The sequence below is a fragment of the Stenella coeruleoalba genome (assembly GCF_951394435.1).
Source record: "Stenella coeruleoalba genome assembly, chromosome: 14".
NCBI lineage: Eukaryota > Metazoa > Chordata > Mammalia > Artiodactyla > Delphinidae > Stenella > Stenella coeruleoalba.
This window is the reverse complement of record NC_137160.1, coordinates 82,353,392-82,377,308: the sequence shown is the minus strand read 5'-3', so window position 1 is coordinate 82,377,308 and position 23,917 is coordinate 82,353,392. Positions and strand designations below refer to the sequence as shown.

Here is a 23,917-nt window from a genome sequence, read left to right as displayed (position 1 = left end):
ATTACCCTGGTTCAGATCCTGGTCTTTGGCTATGTCGAGTGTGAGGTCCAGGTGATATCCATTGGGCAGTTGGACATTTAGATCTGAAGGAGAGAGACATTGAAGTGTGAGGAACAGACCAAGCGTGGGGCCCCTGGAGGCATGTCCATTAAAGGGCCAAGCAGGAAGATGATTCAGCCTCAGAAGGCACTGTCTGAGGCTGATATCCAAAACATATCAGGAGGGGACCTCCCTGGTGGTACAGAGGTTAAGACTCCCTGCTCCCAATGCAGGGGGCCCAGGTTCGATCCCTGGTCAGGGAACTAGATCCCACATGCCGCAACTAAAAGATCCCGCATGCCACAACTAAATACCTGGTGTAGCCAAATAAATAAATAAACATTTAAAATATATATATATATATATCAGGATAACGTCACGAAAGGAGAGGGGAAAAAAAGTTTTCAAGGAGGAAGTAGTTGGCATTATTGCATACCATGAAGGGATTAAGTCAAACAAAGGCTGAAAAGAACCCAGTAACATTGACAATATGAGGTCACTAGCGACTATACTGTTTCTCACAAATACCATAAATTTAGCAGTTTAAGACCACAAAGTTACTGTCCTACAGTTTCTGTAGGTCAGGAGTCCAGCAGGGTGTAACTAGATTCTATTCTCTCCTTGGGGTCTTACCAGGCTAACGTCAAGGTGTCAGCTGGGGCTGCAGTTCTCACCTGGGACCCAGGGACCTCTTCCAAACTCATGGGTTGTTGGCCAAATTCAGTTTCTTCCCCTGCTTTCCACCTGGCCCCCTCCATCTTCAAGCCAGCAATGGCAGTTGAGTCTTTCTCATGCTTTGAGTCTCTCATTTCTTCTTTCTTCCTCTTTGTTTTTAAGGCTCATGTGACAATATTGGACCCACCTGGTAGTCAACCTATCTTAAGGTCAACTGATTAGTAACCTGAGTTACATCTGCAAAGTCCCCTCTGCCGTGTAATGTAACATAATTGTGGGAGTAAACACCAGAGGGTGAAAGTCATGGGGCCAAAATTTTACCTACTGTGGACTTTTCTAGAGGGGTTTGAATTATTGGGATGAAACCCATACTGTGGCAGTTTGGGAAGTGAGGTAAAAATGAGTCTAGATCTCTCTGTCAAGAAGCTTGGATAAGAAGAGGAAAGAGACGGCAACGACTAGAGGGGGACTTGGGTTAAGGGTGGAAGGAGGTTGCTGGCTGTCTCTTCCGTTGTGCACTGGGTTCTATGAACCACCCAGGTCCGACCTCATCTCTGAGCTCTTGACTTTTATCCAATGGCTGGCTTGACATTAAATAGATGCCCAGTGGGCATCTCAAACTCAACTCATTCCAAACAGGACTCTTGATTTCTCATCTCCAGACTTTTCCCCCATGGCACATTAACCACTCACCTGCTTTATCAAAATCCCAGGAGTCATCCTTGATTCCTCTCTTCAGTTCATCTCCACACCAGTCCACCAGCCAGTTCTGTAGACTCCATCTTCATCCACTCCACCCTAATCGAAGCCACCATCGTCTCTCTCCTAGACTGCTTCATAACCTTCTAACTGGTTCCTCTGCTTCCATCTTGGATCACACAATCCATTCTCTGCTCAGCAGCCTACACCTTTCTCACCCTTTAGAGTACACCAGAGCCTATATTTTCCCAGCTACAGCCATGCAGTGGTGCCTTATCACACTTGGAAGTAAACCCAAGTTCTTTAAAGCCCTCTGTGACCTGGCCTCTGCCCAGCTCTCCACCACCCTCTCCTTCTCTCACTTCACTCCAGCTACCATGACCTGCTTCCCACTCTCAGACACATCAAGCTCATTGTTGCACTAGGGTCTCCCCTGCTTGGAACACTCTTTCCCCAGATCTTCCCACAGCAGGCTCCTTCTCATCTTTCAGGTCTCAGCTTCAATGGTATCTCATCTGAGAGACTTTTCCTGATCCCCTGACTTAGAGTGTGTCACCCATCACACTCTATCTCATCCCTTGTTTTATGTGTATGGCTCTTTTCATTACCTGTTACATTCTTGTTTATTAATGGTGTTTGTTGTCTGCTCCTTGTCCACTAGAACACCAGCTCCCTGAAGGCAAAGACCTTGTCTAGCTTTTTTGCCATCATTTCTGAGACCCGAGAAGAGTATCTGGTCAAAGTTGGCACTCAAACTACGAATAAGTGATTTCAACAAATAACTCTGGAGCATGGATTCTGGTTCTAGGCCTACAGTTGCAAAGACACCATGGAGAATCCAATGATGTTCAAGGCCAAGCAGAGTGGAGATGAAGGCTTTGACTAACCACATCCACGGTGGTTATCAGGGCCTTCCCCATGTTCTGGCACGGGCACGCTTCAGAAATTTCCAGAGATAATACATTTTACAAACTTCGTGCCAGCTTTACGCCTACACGTGCTCACCATGACCCTCCCCAGAAATTCCCTGTGGAGCACTGACCCTCAACTCCGGTTAGTCACATGTTCCTTGGGGGCTGTGTCTGTCAACCCCGGGACTTCTAGTCAAATCAACAAACTCCTTCCAAGAAGAAATGGCGAAGACGTGTACGCCTTCCTGTGTGTGCCTGTGTGTATCTGTACTGAATCAGGCGTCTGCCCACCTTGAGGGTAACCTCAGCATCTCCTTCCAGCCCTGCTTTCACCCAGCCTTGGGTGGCAGACTTTTGAAAGTGTTTTCTGGGAAGAAGCTGAGTAATGATTTTGCCATGGGTGGGACAGTGATCTTCCTCGCCATTGGCCCTTTATATAGCTCCTGAAGACCACGGCGAGCACATCTGGCTCCAGGGGCTGTTGCTGAAGCAGCCTCGCTCTCTCCCGCCATGGTCTCCCACGCAGGTACCACAGGGTGCCACGGCCGCGGGGCACAGTTGGATCTCACCAGACAGAGAGGAAGACTGGAGGGGCTCAGCCACTGCTCGACAACGGCTTGAGCGGTTGAAGCTGGTGGCGGGGAGGCTGGGGTGTGTGGCCTCTGCTCCTCCCGGCATCACCCTCTTTCTCCAGGATCTGCCAGGTTTGCCCTGTTCCTGCTGTGCCGTTCGGGAGCCTTGCTGTCCTCCCATACGGCACCCTATGTGCTAGGACCGGATAAACAACAAGCTATAATCAAGGAATTACGGTCCTCGTTTGAGAAACTCTTGAATGACTACGTAAGTGCCCTCGAGATTTCTTTTCTAAGCCATTTCTTTAAAATGCCTTCCATTGCCCCCAGAAGAAGCCTACTCTTTTCAGACCAGAAGCTAGGGCTGTGGATACACCAGGAAGGATTGGGAACAACTAGACGGGCTAGGATGGAATTGGTATGAGGGTGTGAGGTCAGAGGCAGAGATTAGCCCGGACAGCCCCAAACGCAACAATTTCTCACGCACTGCGGCTTCAGTAGGCTGTTCATCCCTAACATATTCAGTCTGCAGTAATAGTAGATGATTTTCCCTCCCACAGCACATCCCTAGAGATGGGCCATCTCCCCCACCTATTCAGCAGCATGGAGCGGCCAACGCCAGCCTAAGCTGAAAACGATAGCCCACGAATGCAGGATGTTAAAATGCTTGTGTGGGTCACAAAGAGTGTCTCTTACAGCAGATCAGGGCTGTCCACAAACTAGGTGTCTTACGTGCGTGCTACTTTATCTAATTAGGACACCGTCGGCTTCTAGCAGAGGCTCTGCTGAGTCTGACCCACGGTTGGGAAAGTATGAGGCTGAATAAATATAAATGCTCTTTCAGTTTCCCAGGGTCGTGGTCAAGACCGAAGCTCTTAGGCAGCTTTGACTAGACAAACAGATGACAACATGTGGAAACGTTTCGTGAAATTGGCCTCGCTCTTCCCTTCCATTCTGGCATTAAAAGCTTAGCCTTGGCTTCTACAGACGCAAAGGCGGAGGTTGTTAGCTCAGGTGACCAGGCAGCTCAGGCTGATGAGGTGCTTCTAGTCCTTAGGAAGAGGGATGGGAGAGGGCGTGTTCTGGAGTCCATAGGGCGTTTGGATAAACTCTCCCTGGCATCTTGGAGGCCTTTCCAGAGAAGCATGAATCCCCCTCTGTGAGCGGGGGATATAATGACTTTTACACAGTCACAAAGAGCAACGAGCAGCATGGAAACCCAGGTGCTTTCCTCTTCCCCACCTCTCTGAGACTGCACACAAGGCTGTGCAGTCCTTGGCCAGATGGGGCAGAGGAGGTGGGTGGGGCAGAGGAGGTGGGTGGGGCAGAGGAGGTGGGTGGGGGCAGCGGTTATTAGCACAGGCTTTGGAATTGCTGCCTAAGGTGGGTTGGAGTCTTGCTGTGCCACCTGATCTTGCACCAGCTTCACAAACCAACCGAGCTTCAATTTCTTCTGGGGATGGGGAGAGTGACGGTCACAGCCTCGCAGGGTTGTAGCCCCGACTAGATGAGCTGGTGAGGGGAAAGCACTGCCCAGGCCCTTCACAGAGGAGGCATTCAGGCCTTAGTTGTCGGGTTTTCTGGCTGTTTTGCAAAACTAATGCTCACCCACTTTCCCTCCTCCTTACACAGCAGCAGGAAGAGAGCGGAGTGCCGGAATCCAGCCAGTACCAGATGCCGTGTTTCGCTCTGAACCCCCAACTGCCATACAACATCGACAGCTCAGCCACCTTGCCTTATTGCAGAGTGATCAAACCACTTTTCGATAACAAAGCTCAAGTTGTTGCCCTCATAGACCATCTCAGTAAACTCGAGTTTCGACATGAACCAGAAACAAAAGTTTCTGTGCCTACAGATAGCTTTAAATGTAAGAGCTTCATCGTGTCTATTTTTAAAAAGTTTTCAGAGTGCCTGATCTGTTTAAATCATTGAACACTGGAGCCCAGTAGGTCATTTAAAGCCATCTGGTTGAACCTGGTCCTTTTGGAATGGCAGAAATGCGTGAAGCCTTAAAAAAAAAAAAAAAAAAAGAGTGACAGCTAAGTGTGAGAATTCTGCTGTGAGTTATTAAGTAAATTATTCTAATTATAATCTCAATGAAGCCTCGAAATTGCCAGTCCTGGGAGGACTGAGATATAAATGTATGAGCTACCTTGAAAAAGATTTCAAGTTATGTCATTGTTATTTATAGAATGTTTTTCGTCTGAAGACTTAAATCTTATTACACTCTTGGGATGGCAGGAGGTGGCAGCTATGTTAATTTATTGATATTTATCATATTGAGATTGTTAATGGTCCTTGGAGGAGCCCTTGGAAACTATTTAATAAATGATATTGTATTTTTCTCATACTCTGTTTTGCATTTTGTGTGTGGGTGAAAACTGGTGACTGGGAATCCAGGCAGGTAGTGTTCGGCTGAGGGGGCTTGGGACATGTTGTAGAAACAGCCACTCTCTGTCACTGCTGTTTCTCCTCATCGGACAGGCTTAGTGCAAAGAATATTAATTCTAGCAGCAATAACCTTTCACTGGGCATTTTCTTGCCAGGGCTTGTAAGTTCCACTCTTGTCCTCTTTTTATAGGTGGGGAAACCGAGGCAAGAAGTCATTTCTGTCACTTGTCCAAGGCCACATGGCTGTTAAGTGGCGGCACCCAGATTCAAGCCTACTCTTCACCACTCTTGCCAAACTCTGTCCCTCCCTGGGCAGCAACTAGGTCTTTGAGGCACTTAATACCATGCCTGGCACAGAGCAATCATTCATGTGTCTGGTACTGCCTGATACCCCACTGGATTTCCGGTGCCTCTGCTCCTACAAAGGTCTGTTCCATCATTTCACCAGTAACTTCATAGCCAGGGCCAAGGACTGAATCATTTGAAGAGATGAGTCCACGGCTGTTAACGGTTCTGAGAGATCATCTGGACCGATGGTTCTCCAAGTGTCCTCTCTGGGTCAACAGCATCACCTGGCAACACGTTAGAAATGCAAATCCTTGGGCCCCACCCCAGACCTACTGCATCCGACACTTTGGGGGTGCAGCCGGCAACCTGCGCTTGAACAAAACCGCCGGGTGATTCACACGCATGCTCCAGCCTGAGAACCACTGATCCTGAGTTGACGAGCACCTTCATCTGCACCTTAACTGGGAGGAAACTGAAGCCCAGAGAGACAGTATGATTTGCCCAAGTGCTTGTGTGAGGGGCACGAGGTTAGGACTCCGAGATATGCAGTCTAGCCTTGGTTTCTTCTCATTCTTACTTTTGTGGGCATTTGTTTTTTTTTTTCTTTTTTGGCCACGCCACACAGCTTGCAGGATCTTAGTACACTGACCAAGGACTGGACTCGGGCCACGGCAGTGAAAGCACCGAGTCCTAACTACCGGACCACCAGGGAAGCCCCTCTTGTGGGTATTTCTACTCCAGACCCACACCAGGCTTGTGAAGCCCCCGAATGTCCCAGCCCCCACGGACAATGTTTTGGTCAATCCTTCCACAAACACCCACTGTGGCTGGCTGGACATCTATCGTTCTTTTTGACTGTCCTCTATTGGAACACCTTTACTATTATTAGAAAAATTATCCCAAAGAGGGAAATAAGGCAGAAAGATGAGCATATGTCCTCCCAAAGAATAAAACTAACATCTACTACTCTGTAGTGATATAAATAAATAAATAGAGGAAAAGGAAAAAAATGCTCCTTACAGAATTCTAGTTGATAAACATAGAAATGAGGAAAATCACCATGAAGCACCACAGCAGTAATTGCTGCAGACAAGACACACAGATGAAAGCCGAAATTAATGGGGGAAATGGAGGAGAAACAGGAAATTTGCACAGCCTCCCAATATTTACTAATTATTGTGGTGGTTTTACCTTGTGTCCACGAATTCTTGGATATGCCCCCTCCAGGAGGTGCAGCTGGACACCCCTCCCCTTGACAGTAGGCTGGACGGTGGCTTGCTTCTAAAGCACAGAGTAGGGAAGCAAAAGACAGCGACTCAGCGGCGGAGACACGGCTGACACCTCCCTGAGCAAGGGGGCAAGGTCAACACCACCTGTAGTGACATAAACACCTCCAGTCAGGGTGTCGGGTGCTCCCGATACATCATGATGGGAAGGGCACCCCCTCACCTCTGTGGGACTCTTCCCCCAAATCCACAAGCCCAGCGTCCTCCTGAGAAAATATCAGACACACCCAAATTGTGGGACATTCTGCAGAAACCCTGACCAGTCCTCTTCAAAAGGGTCAGGGTCAGGAAGATCGAGGAAGACTGAGAAATTACCACAGAGTGGAGACCAAGGGGACATGATCATTGGATGCAATCTTGGAGGGGATTTGAAAAAGATATTAGTGAAAAAACTGGTGGAAAAACCCAAATTAAGCCTGTACTAGTGTTAATTTCTTAGTTTTGATAGATGTGGCTGGGTTATGTAAGACTTCACATTTAGGAGAAACTGGAGAAGGGTGTATCGGAACTCTGTACTATCTATAACTTTGCTGTATTTCTAAATTTATTTCAAAATAAAACATTTTTTTAAAAAAATCCAGGGGACTTCCCTGGTTGCGCAGTGGTTAAGAATCCACCTGCCAATGAAGTGGACAAGGGTTCAATCCCTGGTCCAGGAAGATCCCACACGCCGCGGAGCAACTAAGCCCGTGGGCCACAACTACTGAGCCTGTGCTCTAGAGCCTGCGAGCCACAACTACTGAGCCTGCGCACTCTAGGGCCCAAGTGCCACAACTACTGAGCCTGAGTGCTGCAACTACTGAAGACCTCGCGCCTAGAGCCCGTGCTCCACAACAAGAGAAGCCACCGTAATGAGAAGCCCACACACTGCAACGAAGAGTAGCCCCCGCCCGCCGCAACTAGAGAAAGCCTGCGTGCAGCAATGAAGAATCAGTGCAGCCAAAAATTTAAAAATTAAAAAAAAAAAATCAAGTGCCGCTGACTCACAGAGAAGAGGAAAACAAGTAATCAAGGGTCACAGAGAAGAAAACACGAATATGATAATAGGACTTACTTTTTTCAGGAGGAACTTTTTGAGACCGAGCTCAAACTTTAGAGCTAAAACTTGCTCAATTTATAAAGGAAGAGTCAGGAACATAAAGCTGTAAGAAAAACACTTTTAAGCAAGGTCATATTCTTATTCTGGAGATTTAAAACACGAGTGGAAAAATCAAAAGGAAATAGACAAGGCAACAGATAACGAGAGAGAGAAGAGAGGAGGAGGAGAGGGGAGAGGAGAAAGAAATGCTTCAATGTGAAAACAAGAAACCAAACAGCCCGTAAATGTGAAACTCGGCTGAACCTCACTGAGTAACCGAGAAAGGCAAATAAACAGAAGGCTCTCTTTCCCGCCCATCCAATCAGCAGAGGTTTTTACAAGAGCTCGGGCTTGATGACGAGGCTGTGAAAGGCCTACTCACCCACTTCTGGAAACAGGTGCCCGTCTTATAAAAGGATGCTATCCCTCACTGGGGAACCCTCCCCGGGTATTCTCTGCTCACGGAATTTCCTAAGGAGATGATCGTAACTGGGACAGGATATACACACTGACGTATTCATAACAGCATTAATGAGAAAACAAACAAGGAAACAAGAGTGGAAGCAACCTGTGTTAGTCGAGGCCATCCGAGGCGCAGATCCGGAGACGGGATTCGCCGCGAAGAAAGGTTTATCCGCAGACAAGCCCGTAAGGGGAAGTGGGGGAGGAAGAGGCAGGCCTGGCCTGCGCTGAAGAGAAGAGAGAAGGCAGGAGGGCAGGAAGCAGCATCTCACCCTGAGGTGCTTTGCTGAGAGAGATCAGCAAGGCTGTCAGGAAATCCTCCAAGTCACTTGTCAGAGGGACCTCGTACCTCCCAGGAGTGAGGCAGCCTCGGTGTCCCTGCCGCCCTGTCACTGGCTGGGAGGGGCCTGTGGGGGACGAGGGCCCTGCATGATGGGTCGCTGGGCTTCAGAGCACAGCAGCTGGGACCCCCAGTCCACTAGCTTTTCAAAGTAGGAGATCTGAGAGGCACATTTTCATGGCTGCCATGTGACCCAAATGACTAAAAATAAGGAAATGGCAAAAAAACAAAAAAAACCCTATTGTGTCTCTATAAGATGGTATTATGTGGCTATTCAAAATCATTTCCTCAAAGAATACTTAATGGTATGGTAAAATGCTCCAAATAGGATGTTTATAGAAGCAGGATACAAAACTGTATCTATCATCATTCTCATTGAGTTTAAAAACATGTGTGTATACCTATATAGTATAGGGACAGAAAGCAAGACTGGAAAAAAGTATCTTTGGGGATGAGGATAATTTTCTTTATATTTTTATGGATTTTCCAAATTTTCTAAAATTAATATGTATTATTTTAGAAATCAGTAAAATAAACACATTTTAAATTTTGAAATAAATAGCTGTCAGAGAAGAGAGGATGAAAAATGGAGAGCTTTGAAGGGTTTTTACACATATGGGTAAAGGTAAAATTCTTTGGCTGTCCCAAGGCTGTTCACCACAGTAGTGGGCTTGTAAAGTTTGTCATTTCTTCTCACTGATCTCTGAAATTAGAGTTCCCCGTTCACAGCTCTTCATCTGCTCTTCAGACTCCCAGCTGAAGGGCACAACCGAAGCAGAGCATCAGGGCGGATTAGTCCTTGCATAGTATAACCGATTTTTCAGTGTAGCCAATATTACTTCTCTCAGCCCTTCTATGGACTCTCCAAAACTATATTATTGTATAATGAGAAGGAATATTCAAAACGATACTTCTGAGGCTCTGTGACATCCCAACTCTGTCAATTTACTTATTCAAGGGCCCTGGAAACATTCTTCCCCCAACAGCATTGGTGTAGAAGCAGATATTCTTGGGCTCCAGTTTCTGGTCCTCTATTTAGGACCAGATGTAACTTACATAAATGACTTCATCTCTCTAAAGTAGGCAGTTTAGCTGTGTGTGTGTCTGTATGTAAGTATATTCACAGTAAGCAACCATCACCACAATCTGTTTCCAGAACATTTTCATCACCCCCAGAAGAAACCTTGTACCCTGTAGCAGTCACTTCCCATTCTCCCTTCAGCCCCTGGTGACCACTAACCTACTTTCTGTCTATGGATTTTCTTATTCTGGACACTTCATAGAAATGGAATAATACAATACATGACCTTTTTAGTCTGGCTTATTTTACTGAGCATGTTTTCAAGATTCATGCATGTTGTAGCCTGTGTCGGTACTTTATCCATTTTTATGGCTGAATAATATTCCACTCCATGGATATGCCACCTTTGGTTTATCCATTCATCACTTCAAGGGCACGTGGGTTGTTTCTGCATTTGGCTATTATGAATAGTGCTGCTATGAATATCTGCACACAGCTGTTTCTTTGGAACATGTGCTTAGGAATGGAATTGCTGAGCCACATAGTAACTCTGGAGTTAACTTCTGGAGGAACTACCAAACTCCCCCACAGAGCCCACACCATTGTAACATTCCAACCAGCCTTGTGCAAGGATTCCAATATCGCCCGCCACATCCTTCACAACACTTCTTATTCTCCATTTGCTTTGTTTTGTTTTTATTATCACCAGCTTGGTAGGTGAGAAGAGGCATCTCACAGTGTCCTTTTTTTTTTTTTTTGCCGTACGTGGGCCTCTCACTGTTGTGGCCTCTCCCGTTGCAGAGCACAGGCTCCAGACGCACAGGCTCAGCGGCCATGGCTCACGGGCCCAGCCGCTCCGCAGCATGTGGGATCCTCCTGGACCGGGTCACGAACCCGCGTCCCCTGCACTGGCAGGCAGACTCTCAACCACTGCGCCACCAGGGAAGCTCTCACTGTGTTCTTTTTTTTATTTTTTAATTTTAAAAAATTTTTAATTTTTTTGTAATAGGCAATGATAAAAACTATCATTTATTGACTGCCTAGTGTTTTACACACATTATCACACTCAATCCTTGGAACAATTTTTGTATTGTCATCAACATTTTATACATGAGAAAATCACGATTCAGAGATTTAAGTAGTTCTTTAGCTGGTGGTGCTACTCCCTAAGCTTAAGAAGCAGCTAAGCTGAGATCAGAAACGAGGTTTCTCCCGCTGCAGAAACCAGAGCGCTGAGACATTTTGAACCGAGGTTTCTCCCACTGCAGAAACCAGAGAGCTGAGACATTTTGAACCGAGGTTTCTCCCGCTGCAGAAACCAGAGCGCTGAGACATTTTGCTCTGTTGCCGAAAAAGCTTCTGAGGCCCTTTGTCAGCGGTTCATGGGAGGCTCTGCTTTTTCTCTCTCGTTTTTTTTTTTAATATTTATTTATTTGGTTGCTCTGGGTCTTAGTTGCGGCAGGCGGGCTCCTTAGTTGCAGCTCATGGGCTCCTTAGTGGCAGCACGTGGGCTCCTTAGTTGGGGCATTCGAACTTTTAGTCGCAGCATGCGTGTGGGATCTAGTTCCCTGACCAGGGATTGAAACTGGGCCCCCTGCACTGGAAGCTTGGAGTCTTAACCACTGCACCACCAGAGAAGGCCCGGGGGCTCCGCTTTAGAAGGACAGATCCAACTAGCATCCCACAGTGACTTGTGCCCTCTGTATTCAAGTTCACTCCATTTTCACCTCTCAACTCTATTTAGGAGAAGATTTTCTTTTCTCCCAAAACCACCTCTTTTTTTCCCCCAAAAATATATAGAAACAGACCCACAGACATAGAAAACAAACTTATAGTTACCAAAGGGGAAGGGGAGGGAAGGATAAATTAGGAGTTTGGGATTAAAATATACACACTGCTATATATAAAATAGTTAACCAACAAGAACCTATTGTATAGCACAGGGGACTATACTCAATATCTTGCAATAACCTATAATGGAAAAGAATCTAAAAAAAGAATAGATACATATATATGTGTTTAACTGAATCACTTTGCTGTACACCTGAAACTAACACATCATAAATCAACTATATTTCAATGAAAATTTCTTTAAAAACCCACAAAATATATATATTAACACATTCATATGAAGTGATCCTCCTGATTACTTCCACATCTTGTATCTCAACTTTCCGCCTCTGCCCCTCCACTTCTGAGGGATGCTACAGGCACGTGCTTGCTAGTCGTGGTTCTCCACGTCATCTCCAAATGGAGATAAGGTCAAGGACTCCTATCATTTGAAAAAGACTTTGATTGATTCTGACACTTCTCTCTGATCTCCCCAACTTGAGAATCATTGTTTTATCACTCACGTGTATCTATAAAGGGCTGTCTTTCCTCATTTTTAAAGTTTTTTAAAAAATAAATTTATTTATTTATTTATGGCTATGTTGGGTCTTCGTTGCTGCGCTTAGGCTTCCTCTAGTTGTGGCGAGCAGGGGCTACTCTTCGTTGCAGTGCGCGGGCTTCTCATTGCGGTGGCTCCTCTTCTTGCGGAGCACGGGTTCTAGGTGCACGGGCTTCAGTAGTTGTGGCACACGGGCTCAGTAGTTGTGGCTTGAGGGCTCTAGAGCGCAGGCTCAGTAGTTGTGGCGCACGGGCTCAGTTGCTCCGCGGCATGTGGGATCTTCCGGGACCAGGGCTTGAACCCATGTCCCCTGCATTGGCAGGCAGGTTTTTAACCACTGTGCCACCAGGGAAGCCCTCACAGTGGTTTTTAATATGCATCTCCGTAATGACTGACTAATGATGTTGAGCATCGTTTCTTGTGAAAGATGGCCACTTATTGGCCACTTGTATATTTTCTTTGGATAAAGATCCATTCAAATCCTTTGTCTGTTTTTAAATTGTCTTGTCTTTTTATTATTGAGTTGTAAGAGTTTTTCATATGTTCTGAGTACCAGCCCCTTGTCTTATATATGATTTTGCAAAGAGTTTTTCCCATTCTGTGGGTTGTCTTTTCACTTTCTTGATCGTGTCCTTTGACACACAAACATTTTTATTTTTGATGAAGTGTACTCTATTTTTCCTTTGGTTGCTTGTGCTTCTGATGTCATGTCTAAGAAACTGTTGCCCAGTCCAAGGTCATGAAGATTTAGACCGGTTTTCTTCTAAGTCCCAACATCATTTACTGAAAAGATTATTCTCTCCCCACAAGAGTCTTGGCATCTTGTGGGGCATCTCAAAAATCATGTGATAATAGATTTACAGGTGTATTTCTAGACTCTCGATAGACTAGAATCCCGTTGATCTACATGTCTGTCTTAATGCCAGTATCACACTGTCTGGATTACTGCAGCTTGGTAGTAAGTTTCTGAATTGGGAAGTGTGAGCCCTCCAACTTGTACTTCTTTTTCAAGATCGTTTTGGCTATTCTGGGTCCCTTGCATTTCCATATGAATTTTAGGATCAACTTGTTCATTTCTGCAAAAAAATATATATAGTTGTAATTCTGATAGGGATTGCACTGCACCTCATAGGTCACTTTGGGGAGTATTACCATCTTGGCAGTACTGTCTTCCAATCCATGAACACCGGATGTCTTTCCATTTATTTAGGTCTTCTTTAAATTTTTGTCAACATTAAAAAAAAATTGAGGTGAAATTTACATGAGATGAACCATCTTAAAGTGTACAGTTCAGGGGCATTTCCTACACTCACAATGTCACGTGACCACCATGTATATTAAGTCCCAAGAACACTGTCATCCTCCCAAACGGAGACCCCGTACCCATTAAGTACGCTCCTGCTCTCCCTCCCCCGACCACATCCAATCTGCTTTCTGTCTCTGTGGATTTGCCCGTTCTGGATATTTCACTTATATGGGCTCATACAGCGTGTGGCCTTTTGCGTCTGGCTCCTTTCACGGAGCACCATGTTTTTGAGGTTGATCCATGTAGTAGCCTGTGTCAGTACTTCATTCCTTTTCATGGCTGAATACTACTCGTCAACAATGCTTTACAATTTTCAGTGTAAAAGTCTTAGACTTCCCTGATTGAATTTATTCCTAAGTATTTTCTTCTCTCTGATGCTATTGTACATGGACTTGCTTCTTCATTTTTGGGTTGTTCATTGCTAGTGTCCAGAAATGCAGCTGATTTTTGTATATTGACCTTGTGTCCTAGGACCTTGCTGAACTCATTTACTAGCTCTTATGTGTATGTGTGTGTGTATCCTTTAGGGTTTTCTATATAAAGCATCGTGTCATCTGCACAGAGAGAGAGCTTTACTCCTTTTTTCCAGTCAGAATGCCTTGAGTTTCTATGTCTTGTCAATCTGCCCTGACTAGACCCTCTGGGACAGTGCTGTCCAGTCCTAGTGAGAGCAGGCATCCTTGTCTGCTTCCTCTCTTCGATGGAAAGTATTCAGTCTTTCACCATTAAATATGTTCACTGTGGGGTTTTCGTAGATGCCTTTGTCAGGTTGAGGAACTGCCCTTCTACTGCCAGTCTGTTGAGTGCTCTTATCATAGAGGGTAAGCCTTCGTTTTCTCCAGTGTAAAAAGAGGATAATTATCCCCACCATATGGGGTCTTTTGAGGATAACAACAGGTTATGTAAAGATGTCTAGCCTGGGGACTGGCACGTGTCGGCTGTTACCATTTGCAGGAGGCGCTATAGTCAGACTCACCTGGGCCTGCAGCTCAGCTTCGCACTCCGTGATGATGCCCTTGGGCAAGTTCTGTGACTCTCTCAGCCTCAACTTCCTTATCGCTACAGTGGGGATAATCACAGTACCTATTTCATAGGGCAGGTAGCAGTAGATATGACTTAGATCATAAGCTCAGGACACCAAAGCTTTGTGCTAGGGTAGATGACTGATAAAGCGAGATGTGGTTCCTACCTTAGGAAGAGGTGATGTTATGAACGCAGTACTGACATTTACGGCACCAAGCAAAAAAAGGTAGCATGTGACGTAAGTGACAGAAATGGAGCACCGGTGGTAGTTCAGAGTCCAAAGTGGGGCGGACCAGGCCAGGGCAGGCTACGGAGAGGAGGAAGCACCCGGCCTTCCGGGGGGCGGGGGGAGTGCTCGCGAAGGAACAGAGGGAAGAAGTGCGGGGTGTGACTGCACAACCACAGGGAGTTCGTTTTGCCTGGAGCCTGGAATGGCAGACAGTGTCAGTGCGGAGCTGAAGGCCAGGCTAAGGGCGGGGCTTTGTTCTAAAAGAGCAGTAAGTTCTCAAGGGCTGGGAGGGGGCAGATTTTTTGACAAAAGGATGGGTGTGGTGGGAAGCTCCATGCTATTTCCTGAACTTTTCAGGCCAGAGCTGGGAAGTTTCACTGGGGAGTAGCTCAACTCTGACCCGTACCAGCTGGGCCCGCGGCGAGGCCCCGGGACCAGTCAGCGACGTTCTAGAGAAAGAATTCACAGCACAAGATCTGACAAATGAAAAGGGGGCGGACAGGATGCTGTGGGGAAGGAGAACTAGAACGAGTCCAGTGTCCTACAAAGGAGGATGGTCTTATACGACATCACTTATATGTGGAATCTAAAATATGGCACAAAGGACCCATCTACAACACAGAAACAGACTCATAGAGGACAGACTTGTGGTTGCCAAGGGGGAAGGGGGGAGGGAGAGGGATGGACTGGGAGCTTGGGGTTGGTAGATGCAAACTATTACATTTAGAATGGAGAAACAACAAGGTCCTAATGCATAGCACAGGGAACTCTATTCAATATCCTGTAATAAACCATAATGAAAAGAATATGAAAAAGAATGTCTACATGTGTATAACTGAGTCACTCGGCTATACCGCAGAGATTGGCATGACATTGTAAATCAACTACACTTCAATAAAAAAGAAAGGGAGGATGGTCTTAGCAATGCCTTAATAAAAACGGGGAACTTTGGAAGAGGGGACGGGGGAGAAGGTGGGAGGGAAAGAAGAGTAAGAGGAGCTGACACTGGAGATGCTGATTATAAAACAAGCACCCTGAACCCCTACAGTGATCCAGCGGGGCAGGCGGAATTACCGTGGGGATTTTTTTTTTTTTTTTTTTTTTTTGGCCACGCCTCGAGGCAAGTGGGATCCTAGCTCCCCAGCCAGGGGTCGAACCCACGTCCTCTGCAGCGGAAGCACAGAGCCTTAACCACTGGACCGCCAGGGAAGTCCCCAGGCGTAATTATTGTCCACATCTTACAGATTTTCGGGCCCAGAAATGTTGTCACTCGCAAGGCAGTCGGGAGCTAAAGGGTGAGGAGTTTGGATTTTCCTCTAAATGCGGCAGGAAGCCTCTGGACCGTTAAGCAGGGGAAGGACGGTGAGTGGTAGGTGTCTTTAAAAGGATCGCTCTAGCTCTGGGGGGAACTGATGACAGAGGGCAGCGAGAGGAGGAACCTGGGAATGCACACTGTCCGGACGGGTGGTGGCAGTGGGGGTGGGGAGAAACGGTTGGGTTCGAGCTGGTTTGCGGGACCACTGACAGGACCTCCTGGTAGATCAGAGGTGGGAAGCGAGGGAAAAGGAAGAACGAAGGTGACGTGTGAGTCTCCGGCCTGAGCGACTGGGCAGATGGCAACGCCATGTAGGGAGATGTGGAGTATGTGGGAATGAATGCGTTCTAGGCCGGGGAGGGTGAAAGCTAAAGGAAGGCTGGTTATGAGGAGAGAGACTTGAGACGCTTCTCGGGGGAGAGGAAGGAGTCAACTGGAAAAAGAGAAAACTGCACGGGACGGAAGAGGCCACAGACGAGCAAAAGCCCCAGTGGAGAGGGAGGGAAGGTTCCATGCGAAGGCAGGTGTTGCGTCTGGTCAACGTTTCTTCCCATGAGATGTGCTCTTCCCTACAGGTCTTGCCCCCTCTGCATGGCTGACTCTTGTCCTGCTGGGTCCTGGCTCGGGGGCCACCTTCCAGGGGCCGCTCCCTGACCCCCTCCCCGCCCCCCCCAGCAGTCTCCCTGCCACTCCTCTACGGCACCCTGGCACCCCGTGCTTCTCCCCACCCCTTGGTACCAAGACAGACTTTTGTCGTGTCTCCAATAAACTCACCGTGTGTCCCCTGAGCTGAGTACAAATTCATCCTTCAGCACATGTGTCTTGATCAAAGTCTGGAGGAAAGAGAGAAAGCTGGGGGAACTTGTGGCAGGTGTTCTGGCGGGGAATGGAACTGGAGGATCCTTTGTCTATGGCGGGTGGGGAGGGTGTTCAGTTATGCTGGGGACTCAGGAGACACCGATAGGTTGGAATCTGGGCTGCGGGACAGATAAGGGGACAGGTGGGAAGGCCCCATCCCCGCCACAAACCTGTAATGGTACCAACCAGCCCTGTTCAGTCACATCCCCCAGGAGCGACAGTCAGTCAGACTAGATCAAGAGGTTAGACTGTTTGCTGTACAAACCCATATAAGGCATGAAAGCACACACTTAGAAAGCTTTTCCCCTTCTCTAAACAATAAGGGTTTTCTAGCTAATGATTCAGTGAAACAGAAAAGCTGATCAACCAGAACTCCCTACGCCCCAGGTTTCTCATCAACTGTGCCTTGGTAGTTTTTCACAAAGCCTTCGGGCGTTTTCAAACGACCAACGTTGCAGGCGTAGATGCAATTCTGGAAACAAAAGCACATTTACTATCCACAGACGAAATCCATATGGTGTCTGGGATTTGCTTCAAAATGATGGCGGTGGGGGTGAGGTATATAGCCAACAAAACTGGCCCCGAGTCGGTCATCGTTACAGTGGATGACGGGTAGGTAGGGGTTCACTGTACTGTTCTACTTGTGTGTGTGCTGGAGATTTTCTGAAGTAAAAAGGTAAAACACGCATTGAGTGTAATCCCAGCAGCCTACACAAGGCTAAATTCAGAGCTTGACGTACAAAACAGAGCTACTAAAGAAGGCAGACTGTGTTCTATAGAATCAAGTCCACATCCAAGATGAAACGCTCTCAAATGCCATTTGGAGACTATTCTAATCATATCTACAACCTGAATTACTGAAGCTGATGTTTTATATTCAGTATGTAATCGTAGGAGCCAACCTTAAACCCTGCAGGACACCCACTTGAGCTTGAGCTCTGCACCTGCCCCCACCGCCCCGTCTCGTCAGGCTCCCCACACCCTCCGCCTGTCTGACATGGAGGTGCTGAAGGGGCCGCTGGGCTGGTGGAAGGGCCTGGGGCTGAGGGCCACTGGGCAGGTGCCCTGAGCACCTGCTGTGCTGGTTCTGAGCTGGGCACAGCAGTGGCCACGGGCATCTTGTTCTGATGGGCCTCAGAACCTGGCGGGGAAGATAAAAGGTAATGACAAACATGACCAGCATCCGGAGGAAATACAGCTGCTCTGAGGTCTGACTTGGTGTGTGCACGTGTGTGCGCGTACGTGGGCGAGCGTGCATACACCTGTGTGTTGGTGGGAGGAACGTTAGGGCTGCTTTCTGAAGAACTGACGTTTAAGGATTAAAATGGGAAGAAAGAATAGGAGCTATTCAGGAAAAGGGGTGGAGACGGGCAAAGGCTTGGGCAGAGGAAAGAGGCCTTGGGGAAACCTGAAGAGTGAAACAAAACACAGCATGGAATGTTCAAGGAACTGAAAAGAGCAAAAATGAGCTTGGAAAGGCAAGGAGGGGCAGGATGGGCTCAGCGGAGCGGGCTGGACTGACCTTTACCTGGAAACCCTTGAAGGGTTGCGTGGAGTCAGTGCTGTGGCCGGACTAGGACTTCCTCAAGCTCCCACTGACTATAAGGTCGAGGCTACAAGACAGAGAAGGGATGGACGACACCATCGTGTGAACTTGAGAAACGATGGCAACTCGGACTTGGGTGATGATGACTGTGGGGCTGGAGAAAAGTGGATGATGTGTTTGGAAGACATTTGGAGGACAAACTCGACAGGACTTGCTGCTGGAGGAGGGGAAGGACGTCACGGATAACCCTCCGGATTCGGTGGATGGAGAGGCCCGTTACAGGATAAAAAATGAACCTTTAGCCTTCTGGCTCTGACCCATGCAGCCTCGCCACCTTGGAAACGACTTTGATTTCTTCCTCTATAAAATGGGAATAACCACACCACCCACTCGAGAACTGTCCAGAGTGGGGCATGTGGTCCAGTGCCCGACACTGAGGCAGGGAAGCTCCAGTGCCCTGGTCTGTCCCTCTAGACACTCCGCTCCTCCCTCCCCACTTCCAAACCCTCCCTTCTTCTCCTAATTACACCCCAACTATCTTTAAGATCCCATACCTAACATGGGGCTGGGCTCAAAAAGTTAGAAGAACCAGGCTTCCCTGGTGGCGCAGTGGCTGGGAGTCCGCCTGCCGATGCAGGGGACGCGGGTTCGTGCCCCGGTCCAGGAAGATCCCACGTGCTGCGGAGCGGCTGAGCCCGTGAGCCATGGCCGCTGAGCCTGCGCGTCCGGAGCCTGTGCTCCGCAACGGGAGAGGCCACAACAGTGAGAGGCCCGCGTACCTCAAAAAAAAAAAAAAAGTTAGAAGAACCAACTGGACACCCACTGATGAGGTCAATGGAAACTGAGTTCCTTCTAGTCTCAAGGAGTCCATGAGCCACTCACCTCTCTCAGGGGGCCCTGGTTCTCACGGCTCCAAATCTGGCTTTGTGTCATGAAGACTTTTTTCCTCGGGGGAGGCGTGGGGGGTTGATCAAACAAGGGCCTGCATATGAACCCACTGCATCTTAGGAGATATGGATCCGGGCAGTTGCTCAGTGAAACAAGCCAGCAGCTCTGTAGAGGGGCCGGCAGCCTGAAAGGGGACAGCACGGCTCATCTTACAGTCACCCTGCCCAGCCCCAAGGAGCTGGGGGCACAGGAAGATGGTAGGACTGAAAGAAAGGCTTTTAGATTAAACAGAGATCATCAACATCTCAGCACAACAAAGGGACATCTCTGCTGGTCAACTTCCCAGCATTTTCTGTCTACAGTGTCGGGTCAATAGCAGGGCCCCCCCCTCCCGGGGGGCATCACCGCGACGCAGCCCCCCCCCCCCCACCAACAGCTCTGTGCTGGGGCCAGTGCTGGCCACACTGGTGATAACCTGTGCTTTCTGGGCACCAGACGCTCGTGACTTCATGTGACCCTCATGTCCACCCAGTAAAGAGGGCAGGGCGGCTGCTGCTTGCCCGAGTTCCACACGAGGAAACGGGTAGTTTTGTACAAGCACCCCTGGACTCTGTCCACCTGGGAAAAGCCTGGAGCACCTGGCCCTGGTGAGTTCACGGGCAGAATCTGTCCTGTCGGGCCTTTCGGCGGAGGCCTCTCTTTAGGACTGCAGTCTTCTAGGGCCACCTCCAGAGCCCCACTGCCTCAGGCCTGTCTCCTCACTCCCAGCCCCTCGGCTCCAGGCTGCACCCACTTCCCCCAAGGCTAGCACGAGTGAGTCAGGCGTGAGCATCACTGCTCTGATCTCAGTAACACCTCTTCCACTGCTCAGCAGGGTAGCAAAGACCACACAGCACAGGCTTTTCAAAAAAATACGGCTTTTTATTGTCTTGGATGCAAATATAGTTTTTGAACTGCATTGTAGTGTTGAATACAGCTGGTGGAAACTCGCTTTTCAACAGTGGAGCATGAAGGGCCGTCTCTGGATGGCGCAGGCCTGAGGGAGCCTCCGATTCACAAAACTCTCCTTGGGTTTTGTTTTTCTGCCCACAAGGGGTGACTGTCTCCTACCGGAGGCCTGACACAGTCACCAGAGCTCACAACAGAAAAAATGAACCATTTACACAATGAACTGAAACCCAAAAAAGGAAAAGAACGTGCTGTTTCAGCTGTGGCGTTACAAAACCAGCAAAACAAGCCGCGTGAACAGATTCAGATAAAGCAGCAGCAGGGCACCTCGGGCTGAGGCCGCGGTCCAGCTCCCTCGCAAGAAACACAGCCTGGGCTTCGTGTCTCCCTGGTCGAGCCCTTCCTACCTTTTAACTGCAGGATGTAAACTCTACAGAAATGCATCAGACTTGTTTCTCCCAACCCTCTCCACAACCTCAACTCTTGACAGTGGCGCATCTCCGTTCAGAAACCCAGGAGAGAATTCTTCAAATTAGTGACGCCCAGGGTTGACTCTGGAACCAAACGTTGGACTGGGAGATGGAGCTGAATTTTGCTACATAATTATAAAAGAATTTCACAAAAATAAAATTCCATTAAGTAAACACCCACAAACACACACACAGGCTTGTGCAAGCGCACACGCGCGCGCGCACACACACACACACGCATAGTGAAAGCCAACATTCAACAGGAAAAGTTCCCTTTTCTTTATCAAAGGCTTATTTTCACAAGCCTCGACAGGAAACAGCCCTGTGTGGTGAGCTGGGAAAGCCAAGGCGTCAGAAGGAAAAGAAAACAGGGCAGGTGATCTGTGTGGAGGCAGCCGGGGGGTCCTGAGGCTTCTCTCTGCTCCTGGAGCCCCTCCGATCCCCACACCTGCCTGCTGAGCGGGTCAAGGATACGTGACCACTGAAATGTACGTGTTGAAGGTCCAAGCTCCTCCACCCTCCACCCTCGCTGTCCTGTCCTGTCATCTGTGCTCAGACGTGGTGACAATCCTCTTTCATGTACGAGGCACCAAGGGCATGGAGCCAAGGACCCCCGCCCACTGCTGCCCTTGAGCCCACACTGGGGCGCCCCAGCTCCCCTCCTCAGCAGGCCCACCACCAAGGAAGCCAAGCTGCTCTGACAAACGGTGTTCCAAGCCTGCCCCCCTGCAGCCCAGGTGAGATAAAAGAACCGAAGTGGGACAGGTTAGCCAGCGCGGGGCTGGGTCCACACTGAGCAAGTGTGCAGGCCGCGGGCAGACGGGCCCCCTGGACAGCCCCAGCCCCACCCTGATGAGCCCTCGTTCAGCTGGACAGCGAGAACGTGTGATCTTGAAAACAACGACGAGCCTGCCGCTCGGACTCACTCATCCAGGTGGAGAGCCGGCTGTACAGGGAGGGGAGGCCCAGGCTGAGAGGAGGCCACCGCACCCCTTCACCTGGGGAGGGACGAGGGGTTTGGCCCCCACCCTGGGATGCCATGTCCCCTAAGAATCGAAGTTTCTCTTTCTATCGGCCAGAGCAGTAACAAGCTGGAGGGCTGAGCGCTATCTAGAAAGGGAGGCGGGACCAGGTCACAAGGACAGAGTAGAGGGAGCTGGGTGCACGGGGTCACCCGCAGCGCCCTGCCAGTCCCTCCCCAACGAGACCTGGTGCTCACATCGACACTGACTCCTGACGCCGGGGCTGCTTCTTCCCTTGTGCCCTGAAAACCCCAGCCAGGTTGGGGGCCTGGTGGGAGAGGGGTGACAGTTGGATGTCACCCACCTGAGACCGAGGGAGGGACGGGCCAGCCAACTGCGGAAAGCCCCACTCTCCCTGCATCTCCCACACGGTGTCAAACAGCAACCAGCCGTGGGAAGGGAGGTGGCGGCACAGAAAGGTTTCACAGAAACACTTTCAGAGATTACGTGCCAGACGGGCTTTTTTTTTTTTTCCTTCTCAGATTGATTTTCTTATTCTCCAAAGCATCAGCATTTTTAAGTCTCTTTTACGGGCGGAGGGACAGGAGGGGTGAAAGTGAGTGTAAACAAACTGCAGCATCCACTGGAGGCGGCCAGCAGGGGGTCCCGGGGTCCCTGCACCCCGGCCTGGGGCCCCAGGACAGAGGCCCAGGCTAGGCCCCCGTCTGGCCAGACTCATCAGGCAAGAATCCACAACAGGAAAACTGCCGGGGCAAGAAACAAACGTGTTTGTAGTAAGAGATACGGCTCTGCAGCCCTACAGCCATGACGGTGAGCACCAAGAGAAACGGATGTAAGGAAACAGCTCGAAACAAAACATGCATCTAGTTAAACGTCTGCTGGGACACACACACACACACACACGCACACGCACACACGCACACGCACACACACACACACGCGCGCGCACACGCGCACGTGCACGCGCACACACGCACACGCACACGCGCACACACACACACACACACACACACACACACACAGCCTTCAATGCCTCATACAACCTAACAGCCTTAAATATTTTAAAAAACAGAATCATGAACATTACATCAGCCAAAGGGAAGGAGAGGTAGGCCAGAGAAGGAAGAGGCCAATTTTCTATCCCATGGAGCTAAAAAAAAAAAAAAAAGACTCCCAGCAAGGGGTGGGGAGAAAGCTAGTGATCTCGGAGAGGTCATGGCCAGGCCGAGCTCCGCGGCCACCACGCGGTTAACGAAGGCACAGGAACGGGGCGAGGCCGAGGGCGGGACCCTCCACGAGGCCTCATGGCTGGAACGTCTCTGGCTTTCCTTTTTCCCTATTGAGCCTCACGGAGTTCTTACCACGGTGCTCTTCCACTTTTGAGGGAGACCTCGTGTCCACTCCGGGGGAAGGCTGAGTTCCTGTCCCTCCTCCCAGTGGAAACGAAGGGCTGGCCCAGCCTCGCTGCGTGCTCGCGCCTCAGGAGAGCGATGCGAAGGCCTGTAAACACGGGTTCTGGGGAGGGGAAGGGGTGCCGCTGAGGCGCCCTTGACGGGGCTGGAGCACGGACGAGGAAGCAGGTGATCGGTCGTGACCCGTGGCAGGGGCAGTGGCACGGCCAGCGGCAAAGAGGACCCCGCCTCCGTCCTCCGACAGCCGAGGCTGAGGTGGGGCTGCCTGCACCTTCCACAGGCCTCCGGGATCCAGCAGGAGCCTCCGAAATGATCCAAGCTTCAGAGGGTGGCCCGCAGCGGCCCCTCCTGGGGCCCCTGGGCTCCTGGTCTGCCCAGCGCTTGCCCAGTCTCCATCTCGGGTCCGGAGGACAGAGGTTGAACGGGAAGCCTGCTGGCCTCTGAACTTCACAGCAGGACGTGAAAAGCACATTCTTTCAATGAGGAGGTACCCCTGGCTGGGCTTCCTGAGTGTTAGAGAGCATCCTTCCATCTGGAGCTGCTCTTGCAGACACACCGAGAGGAGGACGGGCCCGGGACCGCCCCTCCTGCCGTGCCCTCCTCTGAACCCTTCCAAGTGCAATTCCCACATCCGGAAACAGCCTGCTGCCCCCTCCACCTGGACCAAATCTGAATACAACTCTTCTACAGTCTGGTCTGGAGCCGCCTAGAGACAGCTCCGAGGCAGCCACCTCGGAGCCTGGTAACAACATTCAACTTCTGCCTCCAAACACGAGACAGACGCTGGG

General features: G+C 49.4%; 1 protein-coding gene across 2 annotated transcripts in view; it reads right to left on the bottom strand.

Annotated features, from left to right (window-relative positions):
* Positions 1-19,924: 19,924 nt before the first annotated feature.
* The window catches only part of MLXIP (MLX interacting protein), a 60,689-nt gene continuing 56,696 nt past the window's right edge, over positions 19,925-23,917 (bottom strand). For both annotated transcript variants that reach the window (XM_079943176.1, XM_079943177.1), the window contains exon 17: positions 19,925-23,917. This exon is cut by the window's right edge and continues 1,078 nt beyond it. The gene's annotated coding sequence lies outside the window, so the exon portion shown is untranslated.